The sequence below is a fragment of the Mobula hypostoma genome, chromosome 22 (genome assembly GCF_963921235.1).
Source record: "Mobula hypostoma chromosome 22, sMobHyp1.1, whole genome shotgun sequence".
Taxonomy (NCBI): Eukaryota; Metazoa; Chordata; class Chondrichthyes; order Myliobatiformes; family Myliobatidae; genus Mobula; species Mobula hypostoma.
The window spans coordinates 45,000,897-45,015,412 of NC_086118.1; the positions used below are offsets into that span (position 1 = coordinate 45,000,897).

Below are 14,516 nucleotides of genomic sequence, written 5' to 3' on the forward strand. Positions count from 1 at the left end.
TGGCGCGGTAACGTAGTGGTTAGCACAACGCTTTACAGTACCAGCAACCCGGGATCAATTCCTTCCGCTGTTTGTAAGTTGTCCCTGTGACCGTGTGGGTGCTGTGATTTCCTTCCACAGTCCAAAGGCATTGGTTGGTAGGTTACTTGGTCAGGATAAATTGTCCCATGATTAAGCTAGGGTTAAATGAGGAATGGCTGGGCAGTGTGGCTCAAAAGGTCGATTCCACACTCTGTCTCAATCAATCAATAATTAATTAAATAAATAACAAAACTGGACTCTTGATCTCTCTATGTACCTTGTTTGTTACACTTGCATTTTATTTGCCTACCAGCACTGCATTTACTCTGTAAGTGTAAGGCTATTCTCTGTATTCTGTTGTTCCTTTTCCCTTGGGGCTATCTTGATGTAATGATGCTTGGAGTGATTTCTCACTGTTGTAGGACAAGATGGACATATTTAGGATGTGAGAGGAAACCAGAGTATCCTGTTTTGGCCCTTCTCACAAGTTTAGGATGCTCCAAGAAAGTACTCTTTCACAGGTAGGTGATTACTGTGGAAGCACGTTCAGTGTTAAAATGTAGGAAAATGCAAAAGTTAAAGCCATTCTAAAAGAAAATGCTTGAAACACTCACCAGGTTATGCAACATTTGTAAAAACTGGAACAGTTATTAACTTAGCTCAAAAAACTGGCAAAGTTCTCATAAATGTTAGTTCTGTTTCTCACTCTACAGATGCTGCCTGACCTACTGAGTACGTCCAGCATCTCCTCTTTATAATTTTAGTTTTACAGCTTCTGAAGGTTCTTTTTTTCCTGATTTTCTAGACACATTTTAAACTGGGACTGTTAGCTAGGAAATTAGTAAACCTTGACCTTGTCCAATTGTGGTTCAACATGGGCAACATCGTTAACATCTGTTTTTATTGATTCAGAAATATAATGAACCATGAAAGATATAATGAAGCACAATGATAGGCTGTTCCTTCTACATTCAGTGACTATTTGCACTCAGTAAAGTGGCCACTTGAGTGTATGTTTGTGGTCTTCCGCTGCTGTAGCCCGTCCACTTCAAGGTTCAATGTATTGTGCATTCAGAGATGCTCTTCTGCACACTGCTGTTGTAACACGTTGTTATTTGAGTTTCTGTCGCCTTCCTGTCAGCTTGAACCTGTGAGGAGGCCATTCTCCTCTCATTAGCAAGGCATTTTCGCTCACAGAACTGCTGCTCACTGAATGTGCTTTTTTGCACTATTCTCTGTAAATGTGAAAATCCCAGGAGATCAGCAGTTTCTGAGATATTCAAACCACCCCGTCTGGCATCAACAGTCATTCCACGGTCAAAGTCACTTGGATCACATATCTTCCACATTCTGATGTTTGCTCCATACAACAACTGAACCTCTTAACCATGTCTGAATATTTTTATGCATTGAGTTGCTGCCACATGATTGGTTGATTAGATATTTGCCTTAACGAGCAGGTGTACAGGTGTACCTAATAAAGTGGCCACTGAGTGAATGTCCTGCATGAATTAAAATTTACCCGTTGAGATGGTTGTATACAATCACTCTAATAGTGTGCTCATATCTTGTAGAATTGTTTATCACTCCTTTGTGTTCTTTAGCCACGCTGTAAAATATGGTTTAATTTTAACAGAGCTTTAGAATGAAAAGTTCATGCAAAAATTTGAATAAAACAATAAAAATGAAAGATTTATTTTTACTTTTAACTGTTCTGCTTCTGACCACATAAAAACTGCAGAATTCTGGACACAGCTCAACATACCATGGAAACCAGCCTCCCCTCTATGGACTCTGTCTCTATGTCTTGCTGCCTTGGTCGAGTTGACATAACCAAAGAACCCTCCCACCTTAAACATTCTCTCTTCTCTTCCTCCCATCAGACAGAAGATACAAAATTCTGAAAGCACATGCTATCAGGTCAAGGACAGCTTCTGCCCCACTATTATATCTCAAGTAAATGGTCCACTAATATGATAGGATGAACTCTTGACCTCGTTATGGGCTTGTACCTTATTGCCTGCCTGCACTGCATTTCCTCTCTAACTGTAGCACGTTATTCTGCCTTGTCTTATCGTTTTCACTTGTACCACCACAATATACCGATATACTTCTCCGTGAATTGTCACCTTATCATGGTGGAGAAGCTTGTGTGGTCCTGTGATCCCGAGAGCAATGCCGTCTGGAGCTATGCTCCTGGTAGGGTCACCCATGGCGGTAAGGTCGAGGGTGAGGTCCCTGACAAGGAACAATCCAACCAAGATCTCAACAGTGGAACAGGCAGACAAAGTTACTTCGAACTCAACGGCTGTGAAGGCGGATGAAGGCTGTAACAAATCCATCAGCTCCAATCGTCGTGGTTTCCACGCCATTGAAATCAGTTGGTTGATATGTGAAGTATCGTGTGCTTCTTGGAGTGCAACATCAAGTGCACGTTAAACAAGTGCACGTTAAACAAGTACACGTTAAACACTTACATGCACAGGCGTCGTCACTCTGTGGGCCACTTCTTCAGAATGAAGACCATCATCCTCGACCTCGAGGAATAGCCATGGTGACAATGACTGATGTGATGAAATGATCTGCATAGGCAGCATAAAGAACACAGATTCCCATTGTGTTTTGGTATATGTGTCGATAATAAACCAATTTAACAATTTACCAATTTAAAGCAGAACAAACTTATGAATGTTTCATACTCAAGAGGTACCACAGTAGTGTAGCAGTTAGCACAATGCTATTCCGACTTGGAGGGTTCTGGAGCTTGGAGTTCATCCCGCTCTTCTTTGTACGTCCTCCCCATGGAATTGCATGGGTTTTCTCCAGATCCTCTGGTTTCCTCCCAAAGTCCAATGACGTGCTAGGTAGGGTAATTAGTCATTATAAGTTGTCCCATGATTAGGTAAGGGTCAGTCAGGTTTGTCGGGGGTTGCTGGGGCAGTGTGGCTCGAAGGTCCCTAAAGGCCTACTCTGCGCTGTATCGCTAAATAAAAATAAAACAGTTATTGATTTGAAGCCTTTAATGAAATGAGGCATTCGCTTTCATCAGCACACAGAGTAAATATTATTAATGGAAGTAATAATTATGAAAGAAACTGTAAGTCTTTTACCAAAAGCACGAATCATCTGATCCTTGAACCTCCTCCATAATTCTGTTGTGTCAGTGACTGAAGACTGCAGTCCAAAATGGATTGAACTTGCTCCAAGTTTTGAAGCTTCCTCCTGCATTTTGGCACTTAAATCTTTAATATAAAAACCCGGCATTGCTTGCAAGAGGAAATGTGAGCCATCCATTCAATTTGCTAAACTAAATTACTCTGTTATTTCTGCTGAGCTCTGACAATTGGAAAGTTATTGCATCTGGAAGTTTCAGATGAGTTTAATGTTGTTATCTATGTAAATGTATAATTGCTTCAGGTTAAAATTCTGCTTAAAGCAACAGAATTAATTCCCCAAAAGTAATGTCTCTGATAACTTATTACTTTCAGATAGAATTACTGCACTGGAAGCTGAAAGATCATCTACTGCTACTGCATTTTGTTGGCACCTGATCTTGGACTGTCATTGCTATTTGAAAAACATGGCAGATCATTATTTTCATCAGTTATAACAAAATCAAACACTTTCAAAATAACGTGGAAGTCTAGCTGGTGGTAAGTACTCTGTATGAAAGTCCACATTTGGTTGAGGACTAGCTGGAGAGGGAAGTTATGTACCATACCCCACATGTCCATATTTCTCCTCACTCTTCAGCACAAAAAGATTTGGGTGGCAAATTAATGAAACCATAGCACAATGAAGAATCTGAGTCTTGAAGGATAATGAGGACTGTCTATCTCCAGAGCCAATGGGATTTGCGGAAAGAGGAAGCACATCGAAGAGGGAATACAAATACATTGGATTTGTCCTAGAGACAATATTATAAGGTTGTAGCCTTTCTCGTGAAGAAATGTCTCCAGTTAAGAGTAATCATAGGACAATAGACTGCTTCGTTGAGTGCCTCTTCTCCATCCGCCAAAAACGGAACTTCTCAATGGACAAACATTTTAATTCTCATTTCAACATGTTGGAACATGGCCTACTCTTGTGCCACGATGAGGCCACCCTCAGGGTGGAGGTCCATCGTGGTAGCCTCCAATCTGATGACATGAATATTGATTTCTGCTTCCAATAAAAAAATTATCCCTCTCCCTCTCTTCTTCTATTCCCCACTTTGGCCTCTTACCTTTTCTCACTTGCCTATCACCTCTCACTAGGGCTCCTCCTTTTTCCATTTCTCCTGTGGTCCACTTTCCTCTCCTAACAAATTCCTTCCTCTACAGTCCTTTAACTTTCCTACCCACCTGATTCACCTATCACCTTCTAGCTATCCTCCTTTCCCTCCCCCCACCTATTTGTTCTAGCAAATTCCCCCTTCCTTTCCAGTCCTGAAGAAGGGTGTGCATGTACTTCATGAATACTTTGCTTCAGTATTCAGCAGGGAAAAGGACCTTGGCAATTGTGGGGATGACTTACAGTGGACTGAAACGCTTGGGGATATCGATATTAAAAAAAAGGATGTACTGGAGCTTTTGAAAAGCATTAAGTTAGATAATTCACTGAGTCCAGAAGAGATATACCCCATGCTATTGTGGAAAGTGAGGGTGGAAATTGCTGAGTCTCTGGCTAAAGAAATTCCTCCTCATCTGTTTTAGAAGGATGTCCTTATATTCTGAGTCTGTGCCCTTTGGTCCTAGACTCCCCCACTATTGAAAACATCCTCTCTACGTCCACTATCTCTAGACTCTTTGCATCATCAGTAGGGATGGGAGAAGTGCCAGAGGACTGGAGTGTTGCAAATGTTATTCCCTTGTTCAAGAAAAGGATTAGAGAGAACCCAGGAAATTATAGACCAGTGAGTCTTACTTCAGTGGTGGGCAAATTGTTGGAGAAGATCCTGAGAGGCAGGATTTCTGAGCATTTGGAGAGACATAATCTGATTATGGGTCATTGACATGGCTTTGCCAAGGGATTCCAGAAGTACAGTGAACAACTTTATGGACAGAAAATCCCACGAGTACCTATGAAATAAAAAAAAAACCTGATAAGTTGTGACTTCCTTGAGAGAACCTGAGGAATACCTCTGCTCTTCCCAGATTAGTGCTATAGGATCTAGCATGTCCACTCAAGTGGACAGATGGTTCCTCAGTGTAATGTTTCATTCAAAGAAAAACAATACAGCACTTCCTCTTCACAACAACAAATAAAGAATAGTCAATTGTGTTAGGCAAAACTGGCTTGTTTATCTCCCAAAAAACTTCTTATTTGTGAGAGAGAAAACAATTCAAGCTACCACTGTATTTCAGCTTTATTAGCCCTTATTTATAATAAGGCACTAACTTCCAAGAATTTACAAACATTTGTAGTATTAATATATTGTTGAATAATTTAATCCTTTACTGTCTAATTGCTAACATCCTAATATACTTACACCATTACAGCAGTTTCTCAGAAAACAATGCAGGAAAAGTTGACAGTATATACTGCTCTCAAGAAGATAAATGATGTTTTTAATTTGAAACCAAGTGTTTTAAACAATGGTCATTCAATGCAATTTGCCATCATTGCCAGCAGTTAATACAAGGAGGCAGCTGGGCATCACCGCGGATTTATAAAGCATTGGTCAGACTGCATTTAGAGTGTTGTGAACAGTTTCGGGCCCCTTATTGAAGAAAGAATTTGCCGCTATTGGAGGGGTCCATAGGATGTTCACAAGAATAATCCAGGAAATGAAAGAGTTAATGTATGAGGAGTGTTTGATGGGTTTTGGCCCATACTCACTGGAGTTTAGAAAAATGAAGGGGGATCTCATTGAAACCTATCAAATATTGAAAGGTCTAGATATAGTGGACGTTGAGAGGATGTTTTCAATAGTGGGTGAGTCCAGGACCAAAGAGCACAGCCTCAGAGTATAAGGACATCCTTTTGAAACAGATGAGGAGGAACTTCTTTAGTCTGATGGTGTGAATTTGTGGAATTAATTGCGAAGGCCAAGCAATTAGGTATATTTAAAGCAAGGGGTGATGGGTTCTTGATTAGCGAAGGCATCAAAGGGTAGAAGATAGGAGAATGGGATAATAAGTCAGCTATGATGGAATAGTGGGAAAGGATAAATGGACCAAATGGCCTAATTTTGCTCCTATGGCTTACGGTCTTATGAACACCAAATTGAATCAACCAGAATTTTAGGTCACTCCAACATTTTTTATGCTATGGACCCCTACCGGTAACCAATGGGTCTGTGAACCCCAGCTTGGGAACCCTCTATATTAAATCAGTAAACTTGGTCCGAAGTGCTCTCTTTATCACATTGTAAGATCCTTTGGATTCTATTCTATTTATTGCACTTATCTTCAGTGAGGCTTCCACCATTCTCAACCAGACGCGGTATAAGCCACAGTGATTCTTTCTCTCCGGACAGCAAATGCAGGGGCATCTGACATTTGTGCCTCTTGTCCTCTTTATTCATTCTGAGGACTTTACATATCACCAGTATTATTGTCTATTTCCATTTCCTCTGGAGAAAAAAGTGAGTTTCCTCCCTGAGCAACTGGAATCCATGTGGTAAAGGCCTTCCCAATTTGCTATTTGAAGGGGAGTCCAACGTTTCTCTTTGGAAGGGCAGATGAACAACCTGTTCCTGCCTTCTATCTACTGTTTTAACATCAATAATATAAAACAAACTTGTTACTTTTTTCAACAGTACTTTGTGTTCCTGATTCTGTGATGTTCTTCTGCAATGCTGATTAAATTTGCATGTTGCTTTATCATTATTTTCCTCTAATGACCTCTTCACCGTGAGCAATTTCACCTTCACAATGTCTGTATCCTTAAAATTAACTAGAAACTCCAATGCAGACTAACTCTTGGAAGATTGTATCAGGGAGAACATATTTTCAAGGTGATTTTTTTCATGAATCTGCTCAAATATGATTAAAACTAACTCCAGGAAAGTGTTTGCATACACGACTGATTATGACTGTTGTACAAACATTTAAAGGTTGGACTCTGTACAAGGAGAGATGACTTCAATGTTAAAAATGCCAGACAAAACACAAAGAAAGGTATTTTTGGGAGGGGGATTGGGAAGAGAAGTAGGCAGTTTATAGCACCACTATTCATATCTTTATATCAGAACATACAGAAAAGTAGAGGCTCAATTTTGACTGTCGAGTGATAATTTAAGAGTAATTTGTATTGTGTGTGCTGTCCATACATATCTGTCTGTGATGCTGCTGAAAGTGTTGCCATTATAATCATTAGATTAGATTATGATTATGAGGACACACAGTTCTCTTTTATTGTCATTTAGTAATGCGTGCATTAAGAAATGATACAATATTCCTCCGGTGTGATATCACAGAAACACAGGAGAGACCAAGACTGAAAAACTAACAAAAGCCACATAATTTTAACATATAGTTACAACAGTGCAACAATACCATAACTTGATGAAGAACAGGCCATGGCACAGTAAAAAAGTTCAGAGTCTCTCGAATGTCCCACATCTCATGCAGATGGGAGAAGGAAGAAAAACTCTCCCTGCCATGCCCGACCACAGTCCGACTCTGAGTCATCCGAAAACTTCGAGCCTCCGATCAGCCCTTCAACACCGAGTACCGAGCACCATCTCTATCCGAACGCTTCGAGCTCAGCCTCGGTCGCCAGCAGCAGGCAAAGCTGGGGATTTTGAGGCCTTTCCTCCGGAAGATTCTCGATCGCGCAGTAACAGCGGCAGCGAACCGGCATTTCAGAAATTTCTCCAGATGTTCCTCTGTGCTTCTCACGTCTGTCTCCATCAAATCAGAATTGTCCACGGCCCCTATTTAACAGATACGATATCATTTCACCGGAGAGCTGAGCGCGCTGCGTCGCGCTGCCATCTTCTCCTCCCGCCTCCTCCTGTGTTTCATCATCATCATGTGCCATGTCGTATTGACATGGGCGATCATTGCCTTATCCATGACCATGATTGTTCTTGGCAAATTTCTTCTACAGAAGCAGCTTTCTATTGCCTTCCTTGGGTTGTGACTTTACTAGATTGGGTGACCCCAGCCATTACCAATACTGTTTGGAGATCTTCTGCCAGTGGGCACGTAACCAGGATTTGTAATATGCACCAGTTGGTCATACAACCATCCACCACCTGCTCCCATGTCTTCGCGTGACCCTGATCAAGGATGACCTGCAGGCTTACGGAAGGAAGGAGTGCCTTACACTTCCTTTGGTGGAGACCCTATCTCCACCCTGCCCTCACTGTAATTGTACACATAATAAACTTGACATGTTTATTTATTACCTTGAAGTCTATTGAGTGCACAGGCCTTACAGAAGTAAACCAAAATGGGATCTGCCATATGGTGATAAACTGCAATAAAATATGCCCCCAAATCACCATAAACCTTACTGGTTTATAAGAGTGCCGTATTCAATTACTACATAAATAATATGCATAGATATACAAACAAATTACAAATAATGAGTGAGCTATTTCGGTACACCAGCTCATTTATGCAACTATTAATCAGCCAGTCAATGCATATGCAGACATGGTCAAGAGGATCAGTTTTTGTTCAGGCCAAACATCCAAATGGGAAAGAAATGTGATCTAAGTGACTTTCACCATGGAATGATTGTTGGTGCCAGACAGGGTGGTTTGAGTATCTCAGAAACTGCTAATCTCCAGGGATTTTCATGCACAACAGTCTCTAGAGTTTACAGAGAATTGTGTGAACAACAAAAAAACATTCAGTAAGTGGCAGTTCTGAGAGGGCGAAAACACCTTGTTAATGAGAGAGGTCAGAGGAGAATTGCCAGAATGTTAATCCTGACAGAAAAGCAATAATGACTCAAATAACCATATGTGCAGAAGAGCATCTCTGAATGCACAACACATCACACCTTGAAGTGGATGGGCTACAGCAGTAGAAACCCACCTAGAAGCCTCGACAGAAGTGGTAGACAAATTGTGGGCCCCAGTCCAACACAATGTCTTGAGGGAAACCGTGGAGGCAAACTATATGTTGGAGACTATCAAGGTGTTCAGGCAGGGAACTCCAGGGTTCAAAGAGAGGAGACTGACTGGTGCAGAGTTGCTGCACTGAGATGGAGAGCTGGAAAAGAATGGGAAGCAGATAGTCAATAATTTCCTGTTGCTTTTAGATTGTGTACAGTGGACGACTTCCTTTAGGTGAGCATACTCCACTGGGTCACTCGATGGTTCGCTCATCCTGTCAGGAAACGTAGAGAAGGCTTGACACAGAAGCAGAGCAGCAGAGACAATTTAGCAGTAACGATAAACTTCACTAATAGACAGCAAAATAACAATCCACAAGGGGCCACAAAACATGGAAGAACAGAAACTGAACACAACAGGCAAGAAGGTAAACTTTCGGCAGGGAGAGTGAAATCTAGCAGCAACTGACTGCGGCCGGCTGGTTCAATACGTGAACAAAGATTGTGGATGAGAACAGGGGCTAAATTAGCTGCAGATGGTAAGTCTGGAATGAGCAGAAGGTGAATCCTCTTTGTTGGTGAAGAATGGGTGTGTTCAGGCTGTGAAGTGTCATTGGAAACGGGCCTGAAAATTTGATTATTTTTGCCTACCTAATTTAATCTAGCTTTTCTAAATCTCTCTCTCCTAAAAGTATAAATCTTCCACTGCTCTCTTTACTTCTGCCTTCTGGGCTTTAGGTCTTAGATATTGGAGCAATATTTAAGAAGAGGATTTGTATGGTCTTAGAAGGGATAATATTACTCAACGGATCTTCTTGTGGCATTGATTCAACCAGCATAACCTTCAATTCCTGTTCACAATTAAGATCAGGAAAATGTTCTCTGGGAACTAAACACTTAGCAACGTATCAACTGTGCAAAAGTATACAAGCAAAGCTCTTTATATATAAAACAAGTGAAGAGGTAAGAATCTACTGTTTACAATACATCTTCCATTTTGGATGCATTTGCAGTAGGAGTGAGCTTTTAGTCATATAATTCAGAAGCGCCTTGACAGAGGTGTACAAGATGAAAAGAGGGATAGATTGAGTGGACAGCCTGAGACTTTGAATTTCTGAAGGCAGAAATAGCTAATACAAGGGGGAATCATTTTAAGGTCATTGGGAGAAAGTATAGGGGGCATGTCAGGGGTAAATTTTTTGTACAAGAGTTGGGGGGTGTGTGAAACATCCTAACATGAGTGACAGTAGAGGGAGATAAATTAAGGACATCGAAGAAAATTTTACGTAGGTACATGAATGATAGAAAAATGGAGGGCCATGTCGGAGGGACGGGTTAGATTAATCTTAGAACAGGTTAAGAGATTGGCTGTATTATGCTGTATATTCAATAATCTGCTGTGCTCCATATTCTAAACAAGTGGGCATATATTAAAGGAGGAAAATGTCATTCAACAAAACTCTCTTTCCAAATTATTGGTAACCAGCCTTAATATGGCTGGACAATATATTTTTTTTTGCTAACAGTCCTGAGACATGCCCTTGAACTTGCTGCTAACTTAACAATACCAGATCTTGCTCTTTAGCTGGGTATCATTTAAACATACAGTGTACCAAATCAGCATGATCCAAAATGCTTCCATGTTATGGAAAAGGACAGTACTGTGTCAGGTCAAACAACGATTGACCTTCACTTGTTCAGGAAGAGACTTCCAAAACTCCGATTTTAAGGATGGGAAATCTGGAGCAGAAGGTGTTGCTACATCATCAAATGGGTGAAGGTTAAATTTGGGAAGGATTGTATGTTTAGAACACAGGGAGTTTGGACAGATGGGCTTGAAGGAGATGACAGAATCTAGAAGGAACATGATAGTAAAAGTATTTGAAATTAATAATAGACCTTTCATGGTGTTGAACCTGGAGTCGGAGCAGGAGCAGTTTATCCTTACAGCAAAGTTGAATGGTATGGGCCTGAATATGAACCAAACCAATCTTTCTGATGTATTTTTGCTTGATATCTCTTGAGACAGGTTAGTGATTGACAGAAAAGCTCTCCCAACTCTCTCTATGCTGGAAACTCAAAGCACAAAAAAACAATTGTTCTGTGGGCCAAGTTTCAACCACAGTGGATTGAATGGCTACAAGTGTGCTACCCTTTTTCCTGTAAAAACTGGAGGTAGATGCAAAATGTTTTTGGAGCATGCAATTTGATAAACCTTCTAATATCAGCACATCTTGGGTTGTGACTGGGTGATGAAACAACATATCGGAGGGCGCCTGAAAATCTATCTGAGTGGTGCCACAACAACAACTTCTCACTCAATGTTAGCAAGACCAAGGAGCTGATTATTGACTTCAGTAAGAGGAAACCAAAGGTCCATAAGCCACCTCATCAAGGGATCAGATGCGGAGAGGCTCAAAAACTTTAAGTTCCTCCACGTTATAACTTCAAAGGATCTGTCCTAGGCCCAGCACTCGACAGTGCCTCTGCATTCTGAGAAGTTTGCAAAGATTTAGCATGTCATCTAAAAGTCTGATAAACTTCTATAGATGTGTGGTGGAGAGTTTTTTGACTGGATGCATCATCGCGTTCGTGCATCGTTGTCGATGAAGACCTCGTCACCAATTGATGATGTCAAGACTAGCACATGATTTGGATTTAAATGAGGGAGAGTTGCGCAGTGTCAGCCTCACTCTCTCTTCCCAGTTCCCATCTGGATCCAGTGGCAAGACAAGAGTCAAGACGGCTGGAGATGGGACTAGGTGCGGTGGATGACCAGGACATCTTCTGTGCCTAGTCGTGCTCTACGCGTTCCATGACGCTTGCAGAGACCGCCTTCTTGACCGTTGGACCTTCCATTGGTCTCGTCTGCTCAATCCGCCGGAGTCTGTCTTCACATGCTGGGATAGACAACTCCCTATCTCACCGAGGGTTTGAGACCCGTCGGCTACCCTCACCTGGTTTAGCCGACTTGTCGAAGCCGTTGCCTTATACTTGCTTCATCGTAGCATGATATGAAGCACTAATGCCCTTGAACAGAAAATCCACCAAAATGTGATGGATGTGGCACAGTCCAACACATGTAAAGCCCTCCCCATCATTAAGCACATCTACACAGAGCCCTCTCATGAGAAAGCAGCATCCATCATCAAGGACTCCCACCACCCAGGCCATGCTCTCTTCTTATTGCTGCCATCAGGAAGAAGGTACAGGAGCCTCAGGACCCACACCACCAGGTTCAGGAAGAGTTACTACCCCTCAACCATCAGGCTGTTGAATCTGAGGGGATAACTTCACTGAACTTCACTCACTGCATCACTGAACTGTTCCCACAACTCTTGATTTCACTTTCAAGGACTCTTCATCTAATGTTCTTAATATTATTGATTATTTATTCATTTATTTATTAGTTTGTTTGTTTTTCTCTTTCATATTTGCACAATTTGTTGTCCTTTGCACATCGGTTGCTTGTTCCTCCTTTTGGGTAGACTCTTTCATTGTTTGAATTGATATTGGAGCAGAATTAGACGATTTGGCTCATGGAGTCTGCTCCAGCATATCATCATGGCTGATCCAATTTTCTTCCTCCCATATCCCTTCATGCCTTGACCAATCAAGAATCTACCAACCTCTGCCTTAAATATGCATAAAGGCTTGGCCTCCACAGCTGCCTGTGGCAAAAAAATTCCACTTTGTACATTGATAATAAATTTATTCTGAACTTTGAACCTTATGAGCCATCACAAGCTGGGTTGGAGATAAGAGTGAGAAATGCATGTAGATGAGGTTATTTGAGTAATCACTGGAAGAGACTTCCATGGACATCAAATGTCAGAGTGGATTGGCTGGGTTCACTAGACTGTCTTCACTATAATGCTAATATGCCAATATCCCTTAAAAATCAATGAAACACATTTACTTACCTGATCCCACTTCGTAGTTAATGCATTGCAACCTTTATATTGCATTTATATTAGCAGCATTGAGTATAAAATAAAAATTTCATGATGATGAACTATTCCATCATGTCTTTGAATGATTTTCTGTAATTAATATCACTGCAACAAGATTCTTTTTTAAAGAATAACCCCCACCATAAAGTTGATTTTTAAAAAAGTAATTCCAGCTCCTAACTTATAAGGAGAGGTCGATAAGTGTTAATATAACACTTAGTAAGAGTTTTTAAGTGTTCCTACAGAGGAAGCTGTCCAATACCAGGAGAACAGGAGACAGAGAGCCTACATAGGATAGAAGATAGGAAACTTTTTCTGAAAGGCAACGTCAATTTTCCTCTGCAAAAATTACTTGACGTTAGCTCAAGCAATTTTTTTTTGTGCACTAAAGAGATTAAGAGATATTGAACTGATGTGGGTGGATGTATACTGTGGAAGATGTCTGCAGTATACCGGACATTCAAGAGTGTCAGGGAAGTGAAGTTTGTGCAGAGAAAGTTATGACTGAGAAGGTGCTCAGGAAGCTTAATGGTCTGAGGGTGGATAAATCTCCTGGACCTGATGGAATGTACCCTCGGATTCTGAAGGAAGTAGCTGGAGAGATTTCGGAGGTATTAACGATGATCTTCCAAGAATCGATAGATTCGGGCATTGTACCGGATGACTAGAAAATTGCAAATGTTATTTCGCTATTTAAGAAGGGTGAGAGACAGCAGAAAGAAAACGAGAGACCTGTTAGCCTGATATCAGTGGTTGGGAAGTTGTTAGAATAGATTGGTAGGGATGAGGTTACAGAGTACCTGAAGGCACATGACAATGTTTTAAATTCTCTGCCTGAAAGCAAATGATTCAATAAAATATTTCAGCTGGGATTGGAATAAATACTTTCAGATGCAATGGGAAAAGAGCAGTTGAGTGAGCCCAACTGGGTGGCACAATCAAAATGGGCGAGTGGCCACCATCTGTGCTATATTATTTATTCTCTAATGGTACAAACAAGCACCTAGGGAGCCACTGTATCTTCATCAGCCAAGATTAACCTGAAGGAAAAATATTGTTCTGCCTGCCCAGCAGGAGTCAAAGAGTTGGCTAATGTGCCAGTGCAACAGGTTATAATGTTTATGAACTTCAAATAATGGAATAATACCACACAATGGAAGGCAGTATTGCAGCAGTTTGGATGGAAGCATTAATTTGCAATGAGATATTATTTAATAGAATAGCTGAGTAGACACAATGGTGATTAATGGGTCACGGTGTTTATGAGGTCATTCATTTGGCAGCCCAGTAGAATAAAACAGATTAACTTCTAAATGGCAAAAGCTTGAAAGAGCAGAGAAAAAAAGACTTAGGGAGATCGTATCTGCATGCTTTAATGCATTGAGTTGCTGCCACATGAACAAGCAGGTGCACGGGTGTACTGAATGTGTGTATGTGACACTAATAAACCAATTTACCAGATCACAATTTTAAAGGGGATGTGATTCTGAATGTCAGACAGCAGTATGAGAAAGGAGAGATCTTGGTTGGGGTGAAGTCTGGCATTTA

The 14,516-nt window shown here is 41.0% G+C and overlaps 1 long non-coding RNA gene across 1 annotated transcript in view; it reads left to right on the top strand.

The window, feature by feature from the left end:
* The first annotated feature begins 443 nt into the window (after positions 1-443).
* LOC134336538 (uncharacterized) overlaps positions 444-14,516 on the top strand; it is an 80,681-nt gene continuing 66,608 nt past the window's right edge. Inside the window, exons 1-2 of the long non-coding RNA XR_010015824.1 lie at positions 444-542; positions 3,510-3,674. This is a non-coding gene — a long non-coding RNA (uncharacterized LOC134336538). The remainder of the gene's footprint in view (positions 543-3,509; positions 3,675-14,516) is intronic.